The 26795-nt window shown below is 31.6% G+C and overlaps 1 protein-coding gene across 1 annotated transcript in view; it reads left to right on the top strand.

Moving 5' to 3' along the window:
- Positions 1-26795, top strand: part of Nmdar2 (NMDA receptor 2) — a 197322-nt gene that overhangs the window by 8825 nt on the left and 161702 nt on the right. The gene's annotated exons all lie outside the window — the stretch shown is intronic.

Here is a 26795-nt window from a genome sequence, read left to right as displayed (position 1 = left end):
TGTGTTTGCACCTGTACATACGGGCATAGTTGCATTTAAACACATTGAACATCTGAGAGAACGTCGATAAATGACACGTTGTAAATTAAACAACTAATAATATTGTGTTTCATCAATGATGCGTAAACTTTAACTGCAAATCTGTACATTGCAAAGAGAGTTTTGATAGAAATTGAAGCTATTGAATAAAATTACATGTTTTTATAATCGCCCGCGGCGAAATATTCCGCACAGTAAATCCGGGATGTAACTCGCCGATTTATTTTTAGCTCTACAAAATATTCTTCAATAAATTTTCACCCACGATAAACGCCAAGGCAGTCGAATTTATAACGCTCGATACGCCTTCTCAATACATTACTCGTTTCTGAGTTACACCTGAGAATAATGTTTCTTATGGAATCTAAAACATAACTCAAAAGCAAAGGGGATATCTTCTTCAATTTATGATTTAATGTTCAATATGATACAAATAATGTAACACAAATATCACAACAATAAGTTAACTATAGGAACAATAATTATCACATTTAATTACAAAGAGACATAATTAAATAATATAATTAAAAAAATATTATATCCTGTGCTTTTATATTCTGCTTTTTATACTTAAAATATATATATATGCAAAAAGGAAATTTATAGCATATATGTTTCGGATATATTAAACAAAGTAAATGAATGTTAATTCTGTTTAATTTAAATACCGAACGATAGAGCATTGATTATCAATGAAAACAGTTATTTTAGAACTTTATTCTCGGACACGTGCAAAGTGCAGAATAAAATGAAATCAAACGTCGAAAGTTAATTTTAACATTTGAACAGTATATTATTAAAATATGAGAGATGAATTACAATAACATATAAATATTTTATAAATAATTTATTTATATTATTTTACTTTAATTTTATTTTAAAATATTTAGACTAAAATAATATCTTTTTAAATTATATAAAATTTTGTTACCGTAATGGTATAATTTTTTTATATTTTTACATGTATAAACCCAATCCATATAGACATAAAAAACAGTTTCGTAAATTTTGATTAGCAAAATTAACACATACATAAAATACTATCGTTACTTTATTCTGAACCCAATAAATTATTTGTACTTTTATTTAGTTTAGGTTAACCATTATTGATTAAGTAATTTAATACTTTATTATAAATGATTATAATTGATTATTACGGACAATTAACGTATGTCTAGTGTAATGATAATTTATTTAATAATTGTGGATATGATGATTGCTAATATATATTCGATATTGTACATGACAACAAAAGTATATCAATAACAAAGCTTGAATTGATTTGAAACATTATCTAGCTATTTGGAAATAAAAGGCCCGTCGGTGGATCCACAATTGCGAGGTAGCGCACAATGCTCGGGGAATTTCGTGTACATCTATTTTGAGTAACTATTACACAGAGAATGTTATACACACATCATTAACTCGCGTATGAACAAATTAATTCCACGACACACATGCAAGCATTGCAGCGAGTATATTCGTTGTTCTTAATTATAATAAACGCTACACCCGAAGTTGATCACGTATACGCGCAAGTGGTTCCGGCATACATGCAGACAGACCTTCCGCTACGCTAGTGATAGAGATTATGCTTTGCGTGACGCATTCACAGCTTATCTCGGTCGCAGTAAATTAATTCGTTGACGTTGTGCCGTAATATGTGCACATCACGTACGAGATGACCGTAAACTAAATCAAGTTGGGTTTGAAATATGTCATGTAGATTGTAAAATTTATTGTAAAAAAAAGACACGCGAAATATGAAAAGAGTATTTTACAGAAAATGTAACAAACACTTTGGCAAACGATTATTTCATGAATCATAATTCGGCTAATAATTTCGTTATTAGCATTTTGTTCTATCATTATCGAATTACTACGTTAAAGTAAGTAATAAATTAACACTTTTTAAAAAATTAATCTTTTTCGAAATCTAAGGAAATAGTTATAGTTCTACGAAGAGAGAAAAGCTATTAATAATTTTAAAAGTATATTATTTTATTAAATATTAAATAGATTTGGAGGTGCAAAGTTAAAAATATAAATCTAATAAATACGGACGCAAAGTACAACAAAGTACGGCGATCATATGAATTACCACAAATGCAGCCGTTTATTATTTGCGGATTATGATACGTGGCCCGCGGGTCCGCTAATTTGTATGGAAATCTCCAGCCGTTGCCGCGAGTAAAATACGTGTAGCATAGTTATCCAGCGTTACAATATCAAATTACTCGCTTCATGTGACGTTGAATTTGCTGTCGCCAGCACAACGGTTACCCGGTGTTGTGCGCGACAGTGCGCACGAATGTATAATTTAAAGCTAGTTTACCAATCATTGACGCTTTTATGTAGTAGCAATCGGGATATTGACTGTATTCACTCAACAGCTGTCGATCCGCATCTCATTCATTTATCTGACAAAAGTGTACATATATACACGGAAAGAATGGTTTTGCTAAAGTATTTAAAAACTTAGCTATAGATACAAATCTGAAAATAATTTTGTTGCACCATTAAGTAGATTGCTGAAGTATGATGATAATGCTGTAAAAAATTTTGACATTTTAGCAATTAGTTTGAGTGTTCTACATAATTATTTTGATGGTGCAACAAAATTATTTTCAAATTTGTATATACATATATCAAGCTAAATTTTTAGAAACTTCAGCAAAACCGTTCTTTCCGTGTATACAAATATATTTCCAAACAAATATTGTTTTTGAATGGTTTTTCTCATTTTTACTAGACATTTTTTTTTAGAGAAAAATACTATTGCTTTAAAATAGTTTTAACTTTTGTAAATTAGAAACAATATTTTATTTCGTAAACAATAAGTTTGACATTTTTTAAATAAATTTATTAGAGTTGGTTTTCTCATTATTGATTACAAAAATTAATATAATAAAAAATTACTGATTTTTATTATAGGCTTTTATTATATGTAATATATCTCTGTCTTTATTTAATATTATTAATTATATTCACATTTCTGTTGTAAATATAAATATTAAAATTATTTGCAAGTTAGCTGCGATAAATTGAAATAATCAATATACCAAATATCTTGATAAACTTTTTTACTAAACAACGTTTTCGAAGCAAACTGGCCAAAGCACTTATAAAACTTTCTAAAAGCTGAAAGCGTGGGGTGTAACGAACAATGACAAAAAAGTTTAAGTCGTAAAGACGTGCTTAAAACTTTTGGATAAAGCGATGACTTTCGACAAATTCTCGCATTTGGCGCCAATTTGTGTTCCTGATGTTATACCTACTGACGTGTTTTATTAATACGTTCGTAATAAAATGATTAAATCTAGATCTTGATTTATAGCTCTTAAATTTTTTTAATTTAAAGCAATAGACAATAATGGAATAGCGATGAAGAGATGAAATTTTTTATAATTAGATTTTTATGACTATTTAAATAGGAAGATTTCTCTTTAGCGTAAATGCGATTCTATTACGCAACGGTAATTAATATGTCCGCACTAAAGCGCAAGAAATTAATTATAATATTTGTTGGTGAATATATATAACAAACAGCGCATTACGACACTGTATTTAATTACTTTAGCGTTAAATTGAAGCGAAGTATGCAGGTCAAAGAAAATTATTATAGATTTCTTAATTAAGGGTCTAAAAAAAGATCTCGTTTTATACAACTTTATCTTAAGTTAACCAATCACAATAGCTTTTATCGTTAAAATCGTACCGATGAACTAGAGATCAAAGGGAATGCTTGGAACGGTTGTTAATTAAAAATAGTTCTTTGTAATATACCGAGAGTTGGATACTATGCGATGAAATGAAGAAAGAAAAGAGAAACGCTCGAGATTGAACATTAATATTAGCTAACGCAGGAATCGCAAAAATGTCTTTAATGGCTCGCGATGAGTTCTTGTAATGAGATTTATTCCATGGTTCTGCTTCACGGTTCGGGAAAGGAAAAAGATTGCTCCAAATCGATTGTAGTTAAACCGTCGCGGAATTATTGTATATTTTCCAACGCGAAAGAGACTCTTATGCAACGTTTGTTTGCTTATTAAAGTATTAGGTGAACAGGTAGGAATTCGTACGGAAATAATTGTTTTGTAGTTACATCGAATCGACCATGCCATTCAAAGCCGCTTTGTTAGACGGACATTGTGTGCGTCGAACAATCGGAAGCTTTAAAGAAGCCATTGCGAGCAGTGCAAAATAATTCGCGTGGAACAGATTGTCGCAACTTTGCTGTCGTATCTACTGCCGCGAATTCTTGTTGTTGCGCAACGGAGTACAATTACAATGTTACAGGGAGGAAGTTCAGTGATCCTTAGAAGTCGAGAGAATTGCAGCATTCCCGAGATAACATCATCCCTCGGCATTGTTACATCAAAGGTTTTCCACCGCGTCAGTGCGCGACACCATAGTGTGCGAACTATCCATGTTTACATAAAATATATATTTTAAAAAATATGCGTGTACGAGGAAAGTCTCGCCACCTTACGTGCTAGCACAAGAAAAAAACATAGTTATCTTCCTATAAAAATATTTTATAATATGTAAATTAAAGAGTTCTTTTACAAAATCTTCTTTTACAAAAACTTTTTTTACAAAATATGTTCTGTACGTTATACGGTTACATATTCTCTTGGTATATGAATAATTTAATCTTGAAAAATTTGGAATAAAAAAATGATGAAATATGTCTTAGTTCGAGAATAAAATTGCTTTGAATTATCATTTGGAGAGTTATGGAATGAAAGAAATGTCACAGGGAGGAATATATAAAGTACATTACAATACATTTATAGTAAGCTGTTTAATTTGTCGTGGCATAAAAAGCGAAAGTAGTTGACAAGTTAATTATAGAATATAACAGATTTGCGTAATTTTTTTTCTGTATGCAGTTACTCGTAAACTTTCATCCTTTAACTTCACTGTGCATCAATGTAATTTCATCACATTTATGATATTCATAATGTTTCCGGCTACTGTTACAAAGTTGCCGGAACTCGCTGACGGCGGAGATCAAGTCTTTCAGATCAGCAGTGTTTGTCGAAACTTTCGACAAACACCGAATTAGAATGAAGCTCATAGAAAGGTCGACTGTTCATTGTATTAATTGACACAACGTTACGAAATTGAGTGAACTCGGACTCGCAAGTCCTGAAGTATGTGTCTTTACGACGAGGCGAATAAAGCAAATAATAATAGACGCAGCAGAAAATACAACTTAATCACATTCACGGCCAAGCGTATTTTACGTGACTTTTTATTCACGCCAATTGAAAAATTTTATTATACTAAAAAGAACAATAACATATTTAATTGATAGTAGTAAATTTATAGGAATTGTACAAAAATATTTATTTGACATATTTATTTGACTGTCGCCACATGACGGTCACTGATGATCGACAAGACGTAAAGGGAAAGCTGAATGTCGGTCACCGGTGATCGTCATGGCGGTGTTAATGGAAAATAGCGCAGAAGTACTCTTGAAAGATAGAAATTCTTGCTACGGGACGTGAGTCGAAATTGAAAGTGTGAAGTGGAACGCGAAGTAGTGCGATAGATAGAGAAGAAAAAAGTCTTTTGAGTTGCACGAGCTTCTTGGCTTCTAATGGATCACGAAATTTTCTACCCAGTTCTTTTAAGATTGATTGCCATAGTAAAAAGAATTGACAAGGCACTTTAGAATACACTGCAATTGCAAGGAATTGTATTTTCTCAATAGAATTGTTCAGCAACATCGCATACTGCTTATTGTATAATTATCTTTTAATATTAAGTATCAGACTTTAATATAGCATTGCACTAATACAGGATATGATAAGAATCTTGTATTACACATTTCTAACACTTTAAATTTCTTGGTTTTTATTGAGATGGAAAACGTTGTTCAATTTTATTCTGTGTTTTCTGCACGATAAATAATACGAGCGAGTAAAAAAATGGAAGATGCATGTACTTATGAAACGCAATATCCAATACGTTAATTTTATAGGATTACCGAATAAACGAACAATTTTTTCCTACTTTTATACATTCATTTTCGAAGAAGATTGCTGGTCATAATTCAACGCAAGAAAGAATTGCAAAAAACACACGTGAGGATGATCTCGCATTTATGGACGTTCGAAGTACAATAGATGGACTAGCAAAAACTGAACGTAATCACAAAAGAGAAACCGGGATATACTTGGCGTTCGATATTTCGATTCTACATTCGATACATTTCCGACCGATTCTGCTGACCACAATTGGATTTCCCAGGCGATCCCCATGGCGAGTCGGATATCCGCTTGTTCTGTACATCCTCCGCTCCCAATCCTAACTTTTCCCTCTCTTTTTTTTTCTTCTTTCTCGTGCACGACAGGAAATGCATGCTTGATCTACCGACTAATCGAGATTAATGGGAATAACAGGCAACAGCCGGTGTACCTTTGCTTACTTGGCGTATGTGGACTCATCCTTCGACATGTTGAGAATGCATGTTGCCATCACTAAAGCTGACAATAATTAATCTTTTTTCTCTACAGTAAAACTCGTAGAGCCATCGTGAAAAATCGTGCACAAACGTCACGACGTTTTTCTACATTGTCAAAAACGCGAAAGAATGGAAATGCGATAATATATCTCTTTTTACGTTTTGCATTGTATCGTACAAATATTTTAGGTAATATAATGAACGAAATCAATATATTCTACTTTTATTTCATATTACAAAATAAAATATTCAAAATGTAATCATAAATATAAAATATTTTAATGATGAAATTATGTTTTAAAACAAAACTTGAAGTTTAATTTGTCATATCTTTAATTAAACATATAAATACTTTTTCATGCATATTAATTACATATAGTGTAACATTAATAATTATAAAGATAATTGTAAATACATAATAACATCAATACCTTTATTTTTTTATATCTTAGTTTTAAAATAAATTATTTATTTTTAACATAATTAATATAAAAATTATAAAATACTGAATTGAATTGAATTTTTATTTCATTAATATAAATTAATTAAAAATAATTTATAAATAATTTATAAAATTCAGAAAAAGAGAACAATAAAAAAGATTATCTGTTACATTTTACCTCTTAAGAACTTAATAACAAATCTAATGCTAAAAAAGCCAAAAAAGTGTTCTCTATATCTCATTCCAAATAAAGCTTAGTTTTTCAAATGAAAGCGTCGATAGCAAGTAAGGGTATATTTCATACCCTTCAATAATCATTTTCTGTCGAAGGAAACGTTCTTTCAATAATTCCTCTCATTAATCATTTCCGACGATCTTAAGCTTATTTCCTTTTAAACTCAAGAGCTCTTTTCACGTAATCTTCAAAACTTTAATTAAGGTAACATATTATTAAATTAAGTATTATACGAGGTTTGTTCAAAAAGTTTCCAGATTTTATCTTTATAATTTTCGGTGGTCTACTTACAACTTATTTAACTCTATCTCCTTCAAAATATGTTCCTTCTCGGTTGATACATTACTTCCAACGCCGTTTTCACTTCTGAAAGCAGTCTTCATACGCGTTTTTCGGTATCGCGCATAAATCCGTCTGCAAATTTTCCTTGATGATGTCTTCAAATGTCGAACCCTTTTGTTTTTTAACGTAGATTTTATTTTGAAAAAAGAAAGCTTGCGAGGGCCAGATCATAAGAGTAAGGAAGGAGGCTGAAGAAGCATAATTATCTTTTTTGGTGCAGAAGTGATGAATCAGTAGCGATGCCTATGCCTGTGCGAGTACGTTGTCGTGGTGAAGGAATCATGAATTATCTTTCTACAGTTTAGGTCTTTTTCTTCTGACAGTTTCTCGATATGGCTTTGCAAACTTTTTCTTTTTTTAAAACGAAATTCACGTTGAAAGGCCAAAAGGATTCGACACTTGAAGACATCAAAGAAGATTTAGAGCAGACTTATGCGATTCCAAAAAGCGCATATCAGGACTGCTTCCAGAAGTGGAAACGGCATTGAGAGTAAAGTATCAACCGCGAAAGAATATATTTTGAAAGAGATAGGAGGCTGAATAAGTTGTGAGTAAACTTCCAAAAATTACATATAAAGATAAAATTTGGGAACTTTTTGAATCTCGTATACAAGATCGATAATTCTATAGAGAAATGTGAAAATTATTAGTAATTTAACGCAAAAAGGAACGACAAAAGTATATGGAGGATGATCTCACATCTACTTTTGAAATATGATGAAATAGTAAAAACTGAAGGTAATTACAAAAGAAAAAAATCAAGTTATAAATAAAAGTTATATTAATTTGAATTTTCTAATTATTTTAAATTAAATATTATTTAAATCAAGCCATTATAATTATTAAACGTTTGCAAGAATTACACGAAGATTAGGAAATTTTATGGCGATTAGTTTTATTTTTATACGCATTTTATATAAGATATTCCAACGTCTCTGATCATTTCGCTTTAGAACAGTGGTTTCGTGGTAGAAAAACATGGGTTATCGCTGACGCCACATTTTCCGCATTTCATACCTCCAAGAAACTTGAGATTTTTTCTTTTCTGACAATGAGCGTTGAAAGTTGGAATTGGGGATCAACTTACGTAGACTAAACTTGTCAGCAGTTTGCAATCACTTCTCTATATTTGTGGAATAATTTTGAAGAGTTAGCCAAAAATATTTTAATATCTATAGATTTTTCAACAAATTTGAACAAATTTTATTTAATCGTAGATATATTCACTGCTCAAATTACAGAAGCATGAAAATACTTGTAAAATGCTATAAATGATTTATGGAGACTAGACGATTTGTTTATTATAGTAATTTCAATATTTTTTAAACGCGTTTGTTTTATATTAAATTACAATAGAGTTGTCATATTGATGTTTGTTATCAATGCAAAAATGCTAGTAAATAATAACAATACTAAATAAATAGTAATACACAAGAGAGTTATTTGCAATGTAATATTTTCGAGAGAAAAAATATAAGATCAATTAAAATAATTTTATTATATCGACTAAATATAAGAACGTTTGTCATTTTCAACAATTTGCTTTATAATAAATAGTTCTAATTTTTAATTAACATTAACAGTTATTATTAATTTGAACATTAAGGAGTCACGTTAATTTATTTAAACTGACGGTTTTAATTATTCCATTTGAATTTATAATTTTGTTTTTAAAATAAAATGTTTATGCGTGTTTTATGGCATACTTATAAATATTTCATAAATTTTTATATTGATGGCATAAATACTGTTATAATAATATATTAGTACGTATCAATAATATATTAGTACGTATAAACAGTAAAGAGGAAAATTGTTAACAAAGGCATGCATGTAGAGATGCGTCCTGAATCATTCAAGATATCGTCCAAGTTGAATTAGGATAAAATAGATAGTTGCCCTCGTAGCTCAACTTCTCCGTTCGACATGATTTAAGCTCCACTTTCGCGACATCTTTGAAATTCGTCTTCGACAGGCTTCCTTTTGATGGACTCCTTTTGAACTTTACCCTTTAGTCCACAAAGGAAATTGCCAGGCAATTCCGTCCTAGGATGGTGGTGACGCTCTAGTCTATCCTACTAATAATTATTTTAATTAAGTCCCTGTCACCATAAGTGTTTGCTGTCAGTTGAAAAATCAGGACGTTCTGTTCTAGAAAAGAACTTTGCGGTCGATCCGTCTATCTTAATTACAATACTTTGTTATCATGTTCTTATTTTGTGAAATACATTAAAGTTTATTAAGTTTTATTTTGCATATTTTTGTAGTGCAAGAAATATGCAAAAAATACAAATATATTAGAGATATTTATCTTTACATATATTTTCGTATTTCGTAACAATACAGTTTCTGATTCTAAATTTCTTCAATCTGGAATGTTTTACTTTAAAGTTTGTATTTATTTGACTATATATAGAATCATTGAATTTTATTTAATCACTTTTACTTTCGATTAAAATTGATAACGTTTGTTTACGAGAATTAAATTAATGCTTAATAATATGCCGAAATAAATTATCCTGTTAAGTCTTGTTGTTTTCTGTTTTATGTGTTTGCAAGATATGATTTTCAACCGAATGCGATTTGTAATGTATATTTGTTATGTTATCTTTAGTGATTCTGATAATATTTTGTATTAAATTTATAATACGAAATATTACGAGAGTAACATTTATGGCAAATTGTTTAAGACAAGTTTTGTTATTTACTAGTACATCATAATATTATAGTACAATATAATATTATATCTTTTTTTTTTTTGTATCTTTTTCTAAATAGTTGCAATATTGCCATGAATATATAGATCATAATAGAACATTCGTGATTTATAAGTAGACTTACAATAATCTTCCAATTATTTTTTTAATTATACGTATGTTATTAGAGAATTAAAATTGTTTTAATTGATCATAGTCATGGCTTAATGGCTTTATACAACGTTCTTTTGTTGTATTCATAGTTTAAATGTGATTTATTTTGGCGTGAGAGTTAGTTGGATTAAAGAAAAAAACATAATAATGTTAATAGCAAAAGTAGCATCGAAACTCTAACATAAAGAAATAAAGCAACGGAACATCAGTATCACAGCGAGATTGCTCCGTCAAGATATGGTGTGTGCTTCGCGTATACATCGCGTATGTTCTCATATATACCTATTCCTCGTATATGTTTAATAAATACGATACATTGCCGGCTTTCATAACGCGAACAACGCTGGCCACGAAGTGTCGGCGTCTCTCGCGCACATTACCGCCGCGCCGTCGTGACGCTAAAAGATGAGAGTGGTAGAGTCATTAGCGCGTCGTAGAAGAGATCATTTCCGGCAGCGTTCTCACTTTTTTTCGCGGATGTGTCGACGATGAGAATCCACGCGTGTATATTGCTGGCAACGCATCTTTCACCTTTTGAAATACTTGAGAGCACTCTGACGAAATAATTTACACACTATAATTACCGTCATATAAAATATTACGCGTACTATTAAGAATATTTATATTCTGATATATATATATATATAGGTGATATATTGTTTCTCACTGTTTAGGACAATTTTGGTTACTGTCAAAAATAAAATGCAGCAAAGCTTGCAAGACTTTTTAGAATTCGTAAGCAATGACGTCTACTGATGTAAATAGTTTCTCTTTTGAGTTGCACCCCTCTGGAGGTTGCACAAAAGCGTTATTAGAATACGTTTGTTGGCACTTTCGTTCTTCTATTGGATGACAACGACGAAATTCCGAGCAATATTTCCCATGCCACTTAAAACTCGAAGGACTCACGCGAGAACTAATAGAAAAGTATGCTGGAATTCCAATTTAACCGGTCCGTCGTCGATTACATTGATTGGTTTTCTCGTTTCAAATGTACGTTTCCGAAAATGTCAATCGAGAACTTTTCGTACTGATTCATTGGTGACTCGCAATCTCTCGTGATGTATCGAATTTTACCACGAGATAAAAAAAGAACTTGATAGAAACCATGTGATGGCTAGAAAAAGAATAAAAGAGTGTAACATATAACGAGTTCGGGAGTATTTTAAGCGAAACATTTTATGTATTTTCGCATATCGTGATTATTGATATTAAAAAGTATGAATATAAAATTCGGGAAATATAATATAACGTGCATAATATGTTATTATATTCTACTAAATTGTATTAAAGAAAGGTTCTCGAATATTTTTATTTCCTTTTTTTATGAACTATTATGCAGAGATATATGCTCCAAAATTTATGTTAAACGTACTTTCGTATCTATCTATACATTAAGTAACACTAGTTAAAATACCAATTTACAGTCGTTAGAATCGAGCGATAGTGGTTAGTACAATACAATAAAAACAAGGAAATAAAACATTCTATTAACAAGCTCGTTTTGTTTTAAATGAAGTTATGGGTATAACTGCTGGGTTTAAATCCCGAGATTATCGAAACATCGCGCTAATACAAGGAGATAACAAACAAGCAGGTGAACTGAAGCGATTAGAAGCTTTAATCCTACTAAGTACTTATTGGGATAACAAACTCGATACCAAATACAGCGCTTACTATAATCGGTCCGTTATACATAGGCGATTGGTCAACAAGGTCCGCAATACTTGCTGCTTTACACGAGCCGAGAGGTAAAACAGAGATCAATAGGATAAGTACACGATGATCACCAGTACCCATTGTACATATAATAAATCTATCGGATATGCAACTTTGACAATAATTTAAACTTTACTAACAATAATTGAAATTTAATTTTTAAATAATTATAATAAACAAATAAAGGCATCTCTCATGTGACTGGGAATATCTTATTAAAATTATGCGTTATAATTTTAAGTTATTCTTTAACAAATTGTTTATTACAAATTTTCAGGCTTTTACTCGTCATTGTAATAGACAATAGTAAAATATTGAAATTTTACTTTGAACATTGCCGAAGGAATAAGAAAGTTTCGAGGATTTAAGTTTTTTTATCAAATTTAAATTTGTGCTATGTTCGACATCCTCGACACAAGCTTTTCTAAGAAAAGAATAATGGGATCCACTTGCTTCTGAAAAATAACTTGCTCGGATAAGGGTTAACATAACTTTCAGAGTTATAGCGCCTAAAGGCATTTATTTCAAGCAACTAGGTTACATATGACAGATGTCATTTACATCCTCTTCGCTCATCTGCAGATTTGGCTAGTAGGAATTCTAAGTAGCTATTTATTATTCGCACTGGATACGTTTCTTCTCTTTCATCATCGCGCATACACTGTCGCCCAGTTTAAATATTTGTTTTTACTTATCTCGTGACCGTAGTTAATTAATGAGAACAATTTCCATTTTCCTTCGCTTAGACGTGAGCTGAGTCCGATTAAAAGTTCGTGAGTAAACTAGCGACTTAAGAAATTACTACTGATAGCAGCCCGTTTCTTTTGATTTAGAATCTATAGTTCTGAGTTTCGGTTTATTTTCTGTTTTACTAATTATCGAGAATTGTCTGTAGATAGCAGGAAAACTGGAATTATTGTCAAAAGAAAATATTTGAAAGAGAGCAAATAATCGATCAATAAGAAAGAAAAATTTGCAAACTATTTACGGGTTTATCGAATTTTTTAAGAACTTAATGTGTTGTACATAATGTGTTGTACATACCTATAACGATATATAGATTTCATTGTGCCCCAATTCAACTTTCTGCTATATTGTTATCGGAAAACATAATTTCAAGAAGTAGAAAACCTGTCATTTACATTAATTATATTAATTTCTATCGCACTGTTTAAATACTGTAAAAGTTAACTTAAGTAAAATAGGATATTGGATAACTAAATAATGGAAATAACTTAATTACACATTAAAATCAATAAACAATAAAAGAGAGAGAGAGAGAGAGAGAGAGAGAGAGAGAGAGAGAGAGAGAAGAGATATAATCTTAATAATCTCACAAACTATGAAATTACATAAAGAATTGTTAAGAAACTTGTTAAATTATCATAAAACAAATAACTACCAATTCTTCACAACAGAAAGGAAACAAAAAACGAACAAATGCTCATGAAACCGTTTGATAAATTTCATGTGCGGTAACATAAAAACAGAGAGTGTGCCCAATTTCCCCAGACTCTCACAAATCTAAAAATCTGAAAAATATCGGGGAAACGATTAATTGCGATATATTATTTATGCCATTGCAGTATGTTCGAATTTAATTCCGATTTGTATTTGCAGTATTATCGAATCAGGTCAATTATCCATTACTTAACCATTAGACAGGTAACTAATGTGATGGGCCATGGATTATTAAATTAACACGAATTTTCACGAATCGTGATAATATAGTTGCAAACACTATTTCTTATTATTGTGCATGATCGGTAGTTCCAAATATACCTGACACAGTATTATGTGTTAACAAGTACGAGTTCACCAATGTTACTCACTGACGTATATGATTTCACATTTCCGTAACCAAATTTTATTCTTTGACCTGACGCGTTTAGACAGCAGCCAATATATTAGGGAAACAAAAAGCGGCTTTTATATAATTTATTGAGAACGCACTCGACATTCTCGCCGTCGGAATCTGTTTCGAATGTAGGTGGCATCAGAGAGAAAAGTACATCACGGCCTCCATTATCCGAGCATTCGCTATTTGAATGTTTTATTATTCGAGTGATTTACTATTCTAGCACGGTGTTTCCTTTTAAAATAGCATGAGAAATTTTAGTTACTGTAGGAATATTATACAATTATAATACGAGGCATCTCGCAACAATTATTACGATTACAATAATTATGTGAAATAAACATATAATTATTCTTTAATTATAATAATTGTGAGAAAATATACGAATAACATATGCGAGAGTCATGTACGCAAATAGTTTTGAAACAACAATATTAATAGAATTATTTGCTTTTTTAAAAATTAGAAATCTCTCGTTGCTGAAATGTAATGAAGTCTGCGCCATAATATTTATGACTTGTAATTCCGTACCATTAGTTATGAAATTTGTAGCGCAATTTTTTCGTGTATTCCTAGAATTCGTTTAATCAATCTACTGAGTATAATACGAATAATGTGAACACATAATTGAAGCAATAATTATTAACCGTCATTAGAGCCAACCATTGCTCACCATTAGTCTTAGTCTCGAGCGTAATAGATTTGCTTCATTTCTTTTATTGCCGATTGGAGGTTCGTTTGTTAACCTAGAAAAGAGCTCGATTTTCCGATGTTAATTGGAAAAATAAAGCTATATATATACGCAAAAGTTATAGTTAAAGAAAAGAAAAAACATAGTTCTTCTTAAACTCCTTCCGTTTTCAGTAAAGTATACCAAGCTATCGATCAAGCCTACTTAGAACTTGATCCGTTCACTTGTTATTGAGATCTCAAAATCTCGGGTAGGGGAGACCGGGGCTAAACCGCCAGTTTGTTTTTGGTGCCGATTTTTAACAACAAAATAAATAATTTTAGTTAAATGTGGTATACCACTGTAAAGAGTGAACCTTTAGCTACAAAATTTATATAGGAAATTTATATCTATGTTGCTTTGTTTAACCGGTATAGAGCAAAAACGACAACGGTGGAAAAATTGAAATCTCAAAAATGCCGGGGTTGAACCGCCACTCCCCCGGGATAAATCAGTTTCAGGTTTGATCGCCCATGAAATATTAGATATCTACACTGGATTCGTGTTCAGCATGCATTACTCTTTATAATCAGCATGCATTTATAATCACGTACCTCGAGATTTGGAGAGCAAATATTATTGCAGATATTACAAAATTTCCACGCGCAGAAAATTTCACTTTTCACCACGAAAACACGTTTGCCTCCGTAAAAATCATAACACGGCAGGTAACCTGCCGAAACTCCGTTGGTCACATGGGTACCATAAGCAGCGTTTACAATGTTAATAGCGAGTTTGCACAATATACAGGTTCCGAGATATTTGATTTGGCGGTTCAACCCCGTTGGCGGTTTAGCCCCGGTCTCCCCTACTTGCAACTTGTGTGTTTGCGTAAAAGAGTCACGACGGTCTCGCGCTGCGCGTGTACTTTGCGCGAGACCGTCGCGTCGTGACTCTTTTACACTGCCGTGTCTCTTGATTATACAAAAATACTTAAAATATGGAAAAATTACAGTAAAAATAAATAAGAAAAAGAAAAAAAAAGAAATAAGGATAAGAAGTTATAAGTAATTGCATAACAAATTAATTTATCAATAACATGAAAATTTTCGTTACATTGACTTTATTGCAGTATTTATTTTATTCAATAATTTTATTTTATAAAGAAACTTAATATTCGAGTTTTTGAAATCTAAAGATTATATATTTGTAAATATAATAAATACCTGTCTGTAAGTCTAAAGTCTCGAAATGTTCATGTGCATGTGATTCCAAGAAAGTACGAGTTTAAGAATTTTGTCATCTTAAAATTCCAAAAATCAAGTATTAGAAAAGTTAAGAATACAAAATCTATAATACTTCAGTGTAACACTTCACTTTGTGCAATATCAGACGGTGCTTCGAAATTTAGAAAGACATCTTGAGACATCTTGATAATGTACAGCATGAGAAATTTTCAATGGCAGCGGCGCTAGGCTGTGCAAATGGTATCGTCAAATCGGCGATCGTTTTAGCGGAGACAAGCTAGAAAGGATCGTGGAAACGTTCTCACGAAGCAAAGAGCTTTTCACCCTCGGGCAATATCTTTGCGGCGATGTTTGCATGTGTCACCATATAAACACGCCTGCCGCTATGGCAGAACAGCGTACATATTTCGATCCGGAGCGGTTATAAGGGTAGTCAGAAATCGTGGCGTGTCATGATCTTCTGTAAATCGTACGTGACTGGAGGCTCGGAAAACTTCATTAAATTTTGACGTCCGCGCGGGATTGGAAAATGCGGCGAGTTCGTGGTTGCCTAGCTCCCTCGTAAATCGCGCACGGTCGCAAAGCGATGCTCTTCTGCTTTTAGGGTATGCTATTCAGTTGGGATTGTAAGTGTCGATGGTGGACTTGTGGCTATTGTGGTTTACGTTAATACCCGCGGCCTTTCATGGACCTAATGACATCCAACAAAGAAGATTTGATGATTTTATTTGACTCACACGCAGATGACGTAATGATTTCCTGAATTACTTACAAAATATAAATCGAGAATAATTTCTAAAATAAATTTATAATTTCAGATTTTTAATTGTACAGAAACGAAATTATGTATATTGTATGTTAATAAAAATATGAATTTTAATTGGGTTTGATTGATTTAAAATGAATTAACTTTGAAATTCAAAATAAATTAAAACTTCAAATTAATTTAGCATTGTCTCTTTTTTATTGAAATAATAACTGATGTTATTATCTGAGTTATTTTAATTTACACACACATTTAATTAAAACTATATACTTAATTTAAATAACACAATTAATATAAATGTTTTTGATATATTCCACACATATATTTTTCATTAAGTATTTTTTATTAAGTAATAAATTTGCGCTACTCGCAAGGATAGACTTTTCTACCTCTGAGAGAACAACAATATTTGTTTGTGCATAAATGTTTTTCATTCGCATACTCATAACGACAGCTGTGCAAACAAATAATAGTGACATGTGACGAATTTGGAGAGATTGGGGTAGAGTATTTATTTGTTGCAGAAATTATTCGTTGAGTCACATGTTCAAAGTATTTCGTTCGTTGAAACTCGTTATCTCATGGATACACAACATGCCAGCGATGCGGAATGCAAGTCGTGAAGATGCATTGCACGCGATTCGGTTGCGTATATATAATACAGACACGTACGGCATATGGCGGATGAAGATAGGTCTATAATGAATTCGAACATTTCTCTGTGTATATTCTATACGTTTTATTATTGCTTATTTGCTTACATTTATACAGCTCATATCAGTTTAATAAATTAATAATCATAATCAACTATAGTTGAAAGTATCTTTAATTCGAATTGTTATCAAAGAATAATATTTCGCATGAAAGGCTTCCAGAAGATGCAAGTATCTCAACATAATTTTATTTTGTCTGATATATTTCAGAAATACGTTACTAAGGATGTATCTCTGTTATTGTGCCTCGTGGTAATACATCTTCCAATTTTTCTCGAGCATTCGTGTGAATGCGCATTTATTCTTCGCATTTTGTTCATTTTTATGATTTTTCTCTCGCGCAAATTGTACGCGGTAATTTTCATCATTTTCATATTACGTATTATGCATATTCAGTGCAACGTTGTATAACTTCGACATCTTCTTTCGCCACTCACATATTCTATCTTTGATATTTCATTAAATACATTTTATTTTTTCTATATGCGGATAGACGTTACTCTGTTTTAAGACATTAAAATACGTCATTTTTCACGAAAAGAATTTTCCTTCCCGGTTTCAAATTTAACCCGTTATTTTCTGTTTTCCGACGTCTCAGTTTTGCAATCAAAATGCAGCTACATCTCGTGAATGAAGACGACGCTATCTTCTTTCGCTTTTCTACGATTCTTTCTGGTAATGAAATCGCTCTTTGCAACTCGTTTTTATCTTTTTGAGGATTATGTTTAAATTAATATACGCTCTTTTTCTCCGCTGAGGTTCACTATCTGGAAATTAAAGTATGAACAGTCTAAGTAGAGCTTGGATGTTATCGTCGGTCGTTGAAAAAAAAGCAATTGATAAATTTTGCTTTAATGTCTCGTTGAAATAAATGGAAATTTTTCTTCGCAGAGATTATAAAATTGAAATTATCTAGAACGAAGAAATTAAATTTATGAGAAATAGTTTAAAGAGTTTTGAGACGTTTACACTCGAAATTAATTTCAATATCTCTTTCTGAATATACATAATTTTTATACATATATAAAAGCCACAGAAGAATTACTGTATTTTACATACATACTTATATATATATATATATATATATATATATATATATATATACGCGCACGTACACACACTACCATATCATTTTGTATATTTTGCATATTGAACTTGTAACATATTTTTACTAAAAGTAGCAAATTGCATATTAAATATTTTAATATGCAAATCTGGGTTAATTGGGAAATTAATTAATATGGCTCATGATAATTTTATGCATAATTGCAAGCGAGTTTTTCTGGAATTTTAACTATGTGTATTAATTATCGTTGTGGTAATCGGACTTTCTATCGTGTAACCTTGTCTTTGATTCATGATGTACACTTGCTATTACTTTTATTATTATTATATCATTTTTAGAGAAAATTTTGGTACTAATTTAATGATAAATATATTTTGTTAATTTTATATTCGAATATTCGTAAAAGTATTTTAATAACATGTTTTACGGCACATATAGAACAAATAAATAACGTTTTGTAAATAAGGTATATGAAACGAAGGAAACAAATGTAAATTGAAAAATCATTTATTCTCGATTCTGTCTGTAATTGGAGAACAAGAAAATTGGTAAAAGAGTTATTAGTTGTTTTGAAATTAAAGAGTAATTTTTTATAAATTCCATCAAATGTTTAAATATACTAGACACCACAGACGCGCGCTTTGCGCGCGCTATTTAGCTTTAACATTATGCTATTACTATTACACTATTAACTTCTTGATACACACAACTGTCAAAATATACGATGACAGCTGCAAATGAAGTAAGCGCAGCGAGAGAACCAATTGGCATCGCGGAAAAGCGGCAACAATAAACTTCGAGATATGCGAGTATCGACTTAACATGCCTTTTTTTAGAAAGGAAATTTTTATTTATTGAACAGAGTTCTTTTTAATTTTAATTTATTTTTATTTAATACATTTTTTGTATTAAGTAAATTAAATAAATTAGTAAGTATATTTCTTTTTTGCATATTTGTCATAACATGTAATGCTATAAGGAAAATATAGGATAATGTCTTTAGAAACATGCTCGTTTAAGAAAAGTTTTAAAAGGTTTTCTCCATATATTGTACATAGATATAATGAGATCGAAAGCACAATAACTTTAATATTGGAGGAAGCTATTTTCCGATACAAGTAACTGAATCGATAGCACCGTAAAATTTATTATGTAGAGTTGACGGATTCGTGCTTGTAACTAAATCTACGGCTATTGGCAACAATATGACCGTCGGCTAATTTCATTGATAACTGTTAGAAATTTTGACTCTGCTGACAGAGCGGTCCATAAATAAATAAACGTGTTTAACAATAAGCTTGTTAAACACGTCAATTTGTTATGTAGTGATTTGCAATGAGTCCCGCATCGATTGCCGAAAGCTATTCATAGTCTGCATTCGAAACCGATGCAGGATCGTGCTCTGAAACAGAAAGATAGAACGGACCACGCCCTTTCCTACGTCGCGATTCCCATCACGCGTAGACGAGCTTGTAAAGAACACACCACTCGAAATAGGGGTCAAATTACTTCTGATTGCTCTCTTAAACGTTTGTCACTCACTTTTCGTACATCTTCTCGACAAATACCGCAAAAATATTTTTTGTTTCGCTAAAATATTTAATTACTGGAATCGCCAAACTGCCAAATGAATTTTTATTTTGTGATTTTGGATTTATATGATACTTCAAAATGATACTTAAAAATTGATTTTAAGGCGTAATAATTTCAAGAGATTTATAATAACAAATAATCGTTTTATTGCCAGTGAATCTGATCGAAGTAGTATTAACGAAATAGCACAGTGATTATATATAGCGAATGTTTTCTCCACACTCTTTAGGTCTTTAAAAATTTTATGATACAACGTAAATTGTTTCAAATTTTTGCAGAAAACGAAGCGTTTATCTCCTCAATTATCTACAGTTTATCTATAATGTAACGTATTTTAGTTACATTTAAAATAAAAGTAGTAGATAGTGAGCAAAGATAATTATATTAGACAGCGTACATGACATTAACCTTTAAATATTTTGATTTAGGTTGATACATATTTTATTATAACACGTTATATACGTTACACACATTTTACAGAAATATTTTTGCATAGAATAAGCTTATGACACTCTGAATATAGATGAAAAAATATGGTATATTGCTAATGGAGGAAATAGATTGCTAACAAGATCTATTATTTATATGCGTTTATATTTAGTCATATAAATCCGGTCCTTTTTATGCGCATGCCCCAGCTAAAAAGCTAAGAATAATCGAGCGATCTCTATAAACGTAGCGGTATTACAGATATCACTGTTATGCGATGAAATTCATTTCGAGAGCATTGAATTAAGTGAATAAAATTTTAAGGAAGCAGAAGAAACTCGCGAAAAGTTTGCAAAAGATTTGCGGGCATATTTTATAAATTTCTGTTACATAATTTTTACAACACAATATTCTATTAGTAAATTGCGAACGCTAAATGAAAAAATTCCTATCATTTCCTGTGAATACCAAAGCGTCAAATACGTATGGAGGGAAATTAAAAGAGAATTGATTTAATTCAGCGAAAATATAACTTCAGTAATGTTAATCGGGAACGTACTACATTCAGTTGCTGTCGTTTTTTTATTCTGCATCAAGTGTTACGATGAATCGGATTTTCGTTTTAACGTAGCGTGACCGTGAATGCAGCAAGCGTGAAATAAAAAACTCGATGTACTTATTCCAAATATAAAAGATGAACGGAAAACTTGTGGGCGGAACTTTGTGCGAAATTACACAAGCAAAATAATGAAGATACATCGTGTATTTATACGTCGTTTATATGTCGTCAAGTAGATCTTACGCGATACTAAATTTTGCACTTAAATATATTCGTGTTCCGATTAGGAAACTTACCGAGCAGCTATCTGAGACGTTTTCCAAGTTTTGAGTCACGGAATTGCGTCATAAATTTCTTCCATTCTCCGTTTCTGATAAGTAACATTGTATATCATACGCGATTCTATTATTCATGTATAATAATGATTTACAAGTTTTGGCGTAAACGTAAAGAGAAAAATTTTTAAATACTTTTTAAATGGAAAAGGAGGAAAGTGATATCAGTTTTAATAGATACCTATATTGTTTTTGATATTGTATTATTAACAAACATTTAACAATTTTGAAAAGTAACAGCGTATATAATTGCTACATAATTATCTAATAACTTTCAATTTAAATATGTAAGTACTACTTGATTTTATATATTAAAATATAAATATATATATATATATATATATATATATATATAAATTTATATTTTAATATATGATTTATTTACAGCTGCAGCATTGAAAGAATACATATAACAGTCCAGCAATATTTTCTAATAAACAAATGTTTTATAACAAAAATAGCTCGTGCGACGATCGCAGTGTACTAAAGCTCTCTCATTTATGCACGTAGTAGCGTGGTTTTAAAAGCTTAATATTGCAGCTTTCGTCTCTATCGAAATTACATGTAAATGAATTCCCGGAAAAAGAGCAAAAGACCGGCGTTCTGTCACCACCTGACTGTATTTGCATCCAATCCCATCAATAATACGAGCTGCATGAAACTTTCAACGAGGTTCGCTTCGAATGAAATCGCGTGAACGAATTCATAAGAAGGCCGCGCCGCCTCCCAGTATCCATTAATTGATGAGTAAATTTCCTTAAGAACTTTTGTCGCCGCCGGAAGGTCAGAGATTTGCGGTTCCTCGAAAACAGATACCTGTTGCAGTTCCGAAAGTCGTCGAAGTATCTTTCAGTAAAAAGCACCGCCCTTTCGCCGAAATGAGTTCAATGTCGTTGAAGGGGCGTTTGGGACGCATCCTTTCTCTGGAACATCCCAACGAGAATCGCCAAATGCGGATGAGGGGGATCATGTTTTTGTCAGACTGACTACCGTAGGTCATAGGTCGAAGGTTCATGATTCTTGATGATCGTTTAACTGTGATACTATCTCTGTTGGATCTCTTATGTAGTAGCAAAATATGTCTCTTCCTGTCTTCCTCGCTAAAACTTGAATGGACGTATTATACGGAAATTGATTTCTTTCGCCAATTGCGATTTTATCAGTATTGCGATTTGAAATTAATAATTCAGTAACATAATAGATGTGCTTGAATATATTACAATACTATATTCTGATGCAAAAAAGGAATTTTGTCTAATAAAAATTTGATTTAATACGTTGAAAATATTTAATATTGAGATTTACGCATATATGAATATTATACATTCTTCAAAGAAAAAATTAGTACTTAGAATCAATGATTTATCGATTGTATAAAAATATATACTTATATTTTTTTCTACTATGTAATTTTATACATTTTCTCGCAACTTTTAGACATATATATATTTTATTGCAAACGTAAAATACACGTATAAAATTAATCTGCAATTATGACTCTAAACAGAGATTATCAAATTCAAAGCGCTCATAATTTCGACGCATTGTCTTAATGGAATTTTCTTAATTTGCGAGTTTAGCATTCCTGAGTATCATCACCAGCTGCGATTCTGGATTTTGCAGCATCTCGCATCTCTTCATGCCACTGACGATCTTTCACTCGTATGAACAAGCGATTACGAATAGCGGTGGTGATGTTGATAGTGGTGGTTTCCGTTGAGTCGACGAAATAGATTTAACAAGTTGATTGTTCCTGTGAATAAACGTATGGATAGATATTTGCTATCGTGGAGGCAATTTGTATAAACTTTAAACAATTTATATGAACTTGAACCAATCGATACAAAAGTAATAATGTGTGAAACCATCCAATAGGATTCGAAATTGATGTGAGGTAAGCGATTAATAGGTATTTTGCCCTTTAGCTATTCCAGACTTTGTGTTCGTGAAGGTTGATATATGTCGAGCTATATATATGCATGTTCTCTGGAAGCCATTAGAATATCTTAAAATCATTAATCAATGGTACGTGTAGAACATATGGGTTGAACCGTACATCAACTTGAGTTGCAAAGTTTCAGGATATATACCTTAACTTATTTTAGCTTCATGAAGTTTCGTGAATTTAATGATATAATTTATTGTATAATTTGGCCACGCTTTTAAGGAAGAAATATTTTCCTTGTATCGCCCATTTTCAATTATGCTCGACTAATCTCAGATAATATTTTTCAATAATATTTTTCCCGACGATGCCATCGATTATATATCTGGTTACAAATTAATTTCTTGCTGTGACACGTAATACTTTGCTTAATTAATATGTGCTTGGAAGGGGGGTAGGCTGAGGTTGAATGCGGCCGAAGCGTATAATTGTTATATCACGCGTGATTATTCACAAATGGAAGTTGGTCGGCGCCATTGGTATTTTGCTAATTAGCTTCGGTGATTAACAGGGAAACTGGAATTTCTCCTAGCCGACTGTACTATATTCCAGACTGACATTACAGTTATGCGATGTCGCGTGGGAGCCTTAGGTCTCTTATGATGTGGAACTTAGTTAAAATCGCACACTCAAAGATTAGTTCCGGAATTTCATCAGGAAAGGGTTACGGTCTCTTCCATCCGCGACGGTTGGCTTATATTACACCTAATACCGCTGAAGCTAAGCTGCTTCTGCTGCCGGATAACATGCGTTTAACTAGAACTATAATTCGATATAGTTTCCTGGCGATTAGAAAGTTCACCGTGAGCATATCCACGGCTGACTGCACTATAGCAATTTGGATACATGGATTATGCGATCGTTAACCAGAAATACGAGCCCGTGTCAATGTTTAGACTAATGTAGTTCAGAATTGAAAAAGAATTTATGATGTCAATCATCGAAAACAACAAAAAAATTGATATAGTATTATTTAATGCGTTATGATGATTGTTGTCATAAAATTATTTTTTACTCTGTATACTTACAACGTCTGTTACAGTATTTTGCTAAGAATTAAAATGGCTTACAAACAATAAATTTTAAATAAAACACATGCATGCATACATATTAATAGAAAATAGAATATTACTATTTATAGATAAAAATATTATTCTTACATCTTTTTACAAAGTAATTCACAAGTCTGTCCTGATTTCGTATTCTCTATCTTGGTATCCAATATTTACGCAAATGGCTTTACGTTTCTTTTTTGCCTCCCATACTCTCCAATCGGCTTCAAAATCAAACACGGTTTCGATGTTCTAAATGCAATGACCCGTAAATTGTACTGCAAAGCCTTTTGTAGAAGTCGTATTTTCCCGGCCATCGTGAGAGTGACAAGTGCGTTACGATGTCGAAAACAAAAGCCTTTGAAGAAACGATGGTACATCCTTTTTGGAATTCTGTGAATTATGTAGGAGATAAAATCTCTAGACGCATCGACGATTTTTCGTAGTTCTTCACATTGTGGACATACAACAGCGTAGAGCAATGTAGTTATCCAACCGGTATGGATCGATGTCGGTCCTCTTTATTCTGCTTGCCCCTTCCAAACAGTTTCGCAGATAGGCATTGCAATTTTCCGTTCCTTCACGAGAACTCCACCGTCCTGTCGAGGCATATAAATGATACTATTATATAAGCCATACTGTTATCCCTCGACGGAGCTTTGAACAATGCTTCTACCAGATAGCATGGATTTTTATTATTATAACTTGTTTACCATCATGGGATATTTACAAAATTACCTCTAGGTAATCTGTAAGATTTGAGATTTTAATTTGACAAAACTACCATATGAGTATTCACGCTTACATTTATTAAGATTCATTTTTTTCGTTATCTTTATATTTGTTAAAGCATTTGTCAAAGAAAGATTTCGATGTTTGTGTAACCATACTGTATTAGTCAAAAATTATTTGCAAGTAAATTAAAGTGGACATCAATTTCATTGATTTTTTAGACAAAGATTCACGATATAGCTTACTTGTGTCGGCATTATCATTGTCTTACATTGTATTCTCCGACGATGCTTGCTGCTCGAATTTCTGACTGTTCCTTCGTTGCATGGGGTAGACATTGTCTGGTGGAGTAATCCTCAAGGATGTATATTCTAACTATGTGAGTTAACGCCTTAACGCGTTATACAGCCTCCCATGAGAAACATAAGTACGAACTCACGTACAGAAGTTATTGTGACGCGAATAGTTGGAGCAAATATCGAAGTTTATAGAAATTTATACTGTCATCAACAGTATTATTATGGAAATTAATTAACGTGATAATGTACCACAAAATCATATTAAACGTCGCGTAATACGTCGCGACTTATTTCAATAGTCAATACAAATAAATAATTAAGGAAAGATTAGCATATAATGTAATATATATTCAGTTATACATATTTAACAAAGTGCGATTTCTTGCGATACGTATATTGTTAAAAAATTTTGTTTTTGTAGAAGTTAAAATACATGTTTATGAAATTTTAACACGATAAACATTTTGTTTAAAATAATTTTAATTATTTTAATATGCACAATTTCTTTTTACAATCGTGAAATTTAATCAGCATCATATATGAAGATGTTGTTTTTAATTTTATGATTTAATAATTTTTACATAAAAAAGTTACCCCTTTTATGCTTATTTTAAACTGTTTTTTAATGTATTTGAAATTTATAAAAATTTAAGAGAGGCAATTTTCTTATAAGTAGTATAGTCCATTGCACACATGCAGCCATCGAACAGAAATATTGATATAAATTATAGATGAAAAAAAGTAAAATTATATATATATTGGTTTCTTTGTATACATATATTTTTTTAATATATATAATTTAGAATTTTATTCAAGATATTCTTTTTAATGATATTAAAAGAAAACATACACGTCAAAAAACGTATAAGTTCAGGCTTATACAAAAATATCTCTATGAATTCTTTTGTTTTTAAATGGATAAAATATTTAGGATAATTATTTTTGTCTCTCTCTTTCTCCCCCTATATTATACGTATATATATATATATATATATATATATACTTTTATATGAACAATACTGTACAAAGAAAATCTCTGAAGGGAATGGTTTAACGGGATGAAAAAAAGGATGATTGTCATATGTGTAATTTTACTGTGTCTCATCCAACAGATCATTTATTATACATATCTGAAAAATATCGGTTTCCGGCTGATATTCTTCTGCCAAATATTCAGATATATTCCGCGAATTAATTGTTTTCCGTGCGATTCTCATGTCTCGCAGGGAAATCATGGGGTCGTGCCTCCCCTACGATGTACGGGATCAATCGTGATCCACATAAGACACTCGGTACCATACGCCGGGATGATACGGAGAGGTGGTGCCCCGAAGACGCAGAACTGTACTCCGGAGTTTCGGGGTGAAACGCGTGCGCGGGTGGTTTTAATCGGGGGCGGGGGTGCG

The sequence above is a fragment of the Temnothorax nylanderi genome, unplaced genomic scaffold (genome assembly GCF_030848795.1).
Source record: "Temnothorax nylanderi isolate EJ_2023f unplaced genomic scaffold, tnyl_v1.0 TNYL_tig0002_pilon, whole genome shotgun sequence".
Lineage (NCBI taxonomy): Eukaryota > Metazoa > Arthropoda > Insecta > Hymenoptera > Formicidae > Temnothorax > Temnothorax nylanderi.
Note: the sequence above shows the minus strand (reverse complement) of the source record. Positions and strands in the feature narration are given on the sequence as shown.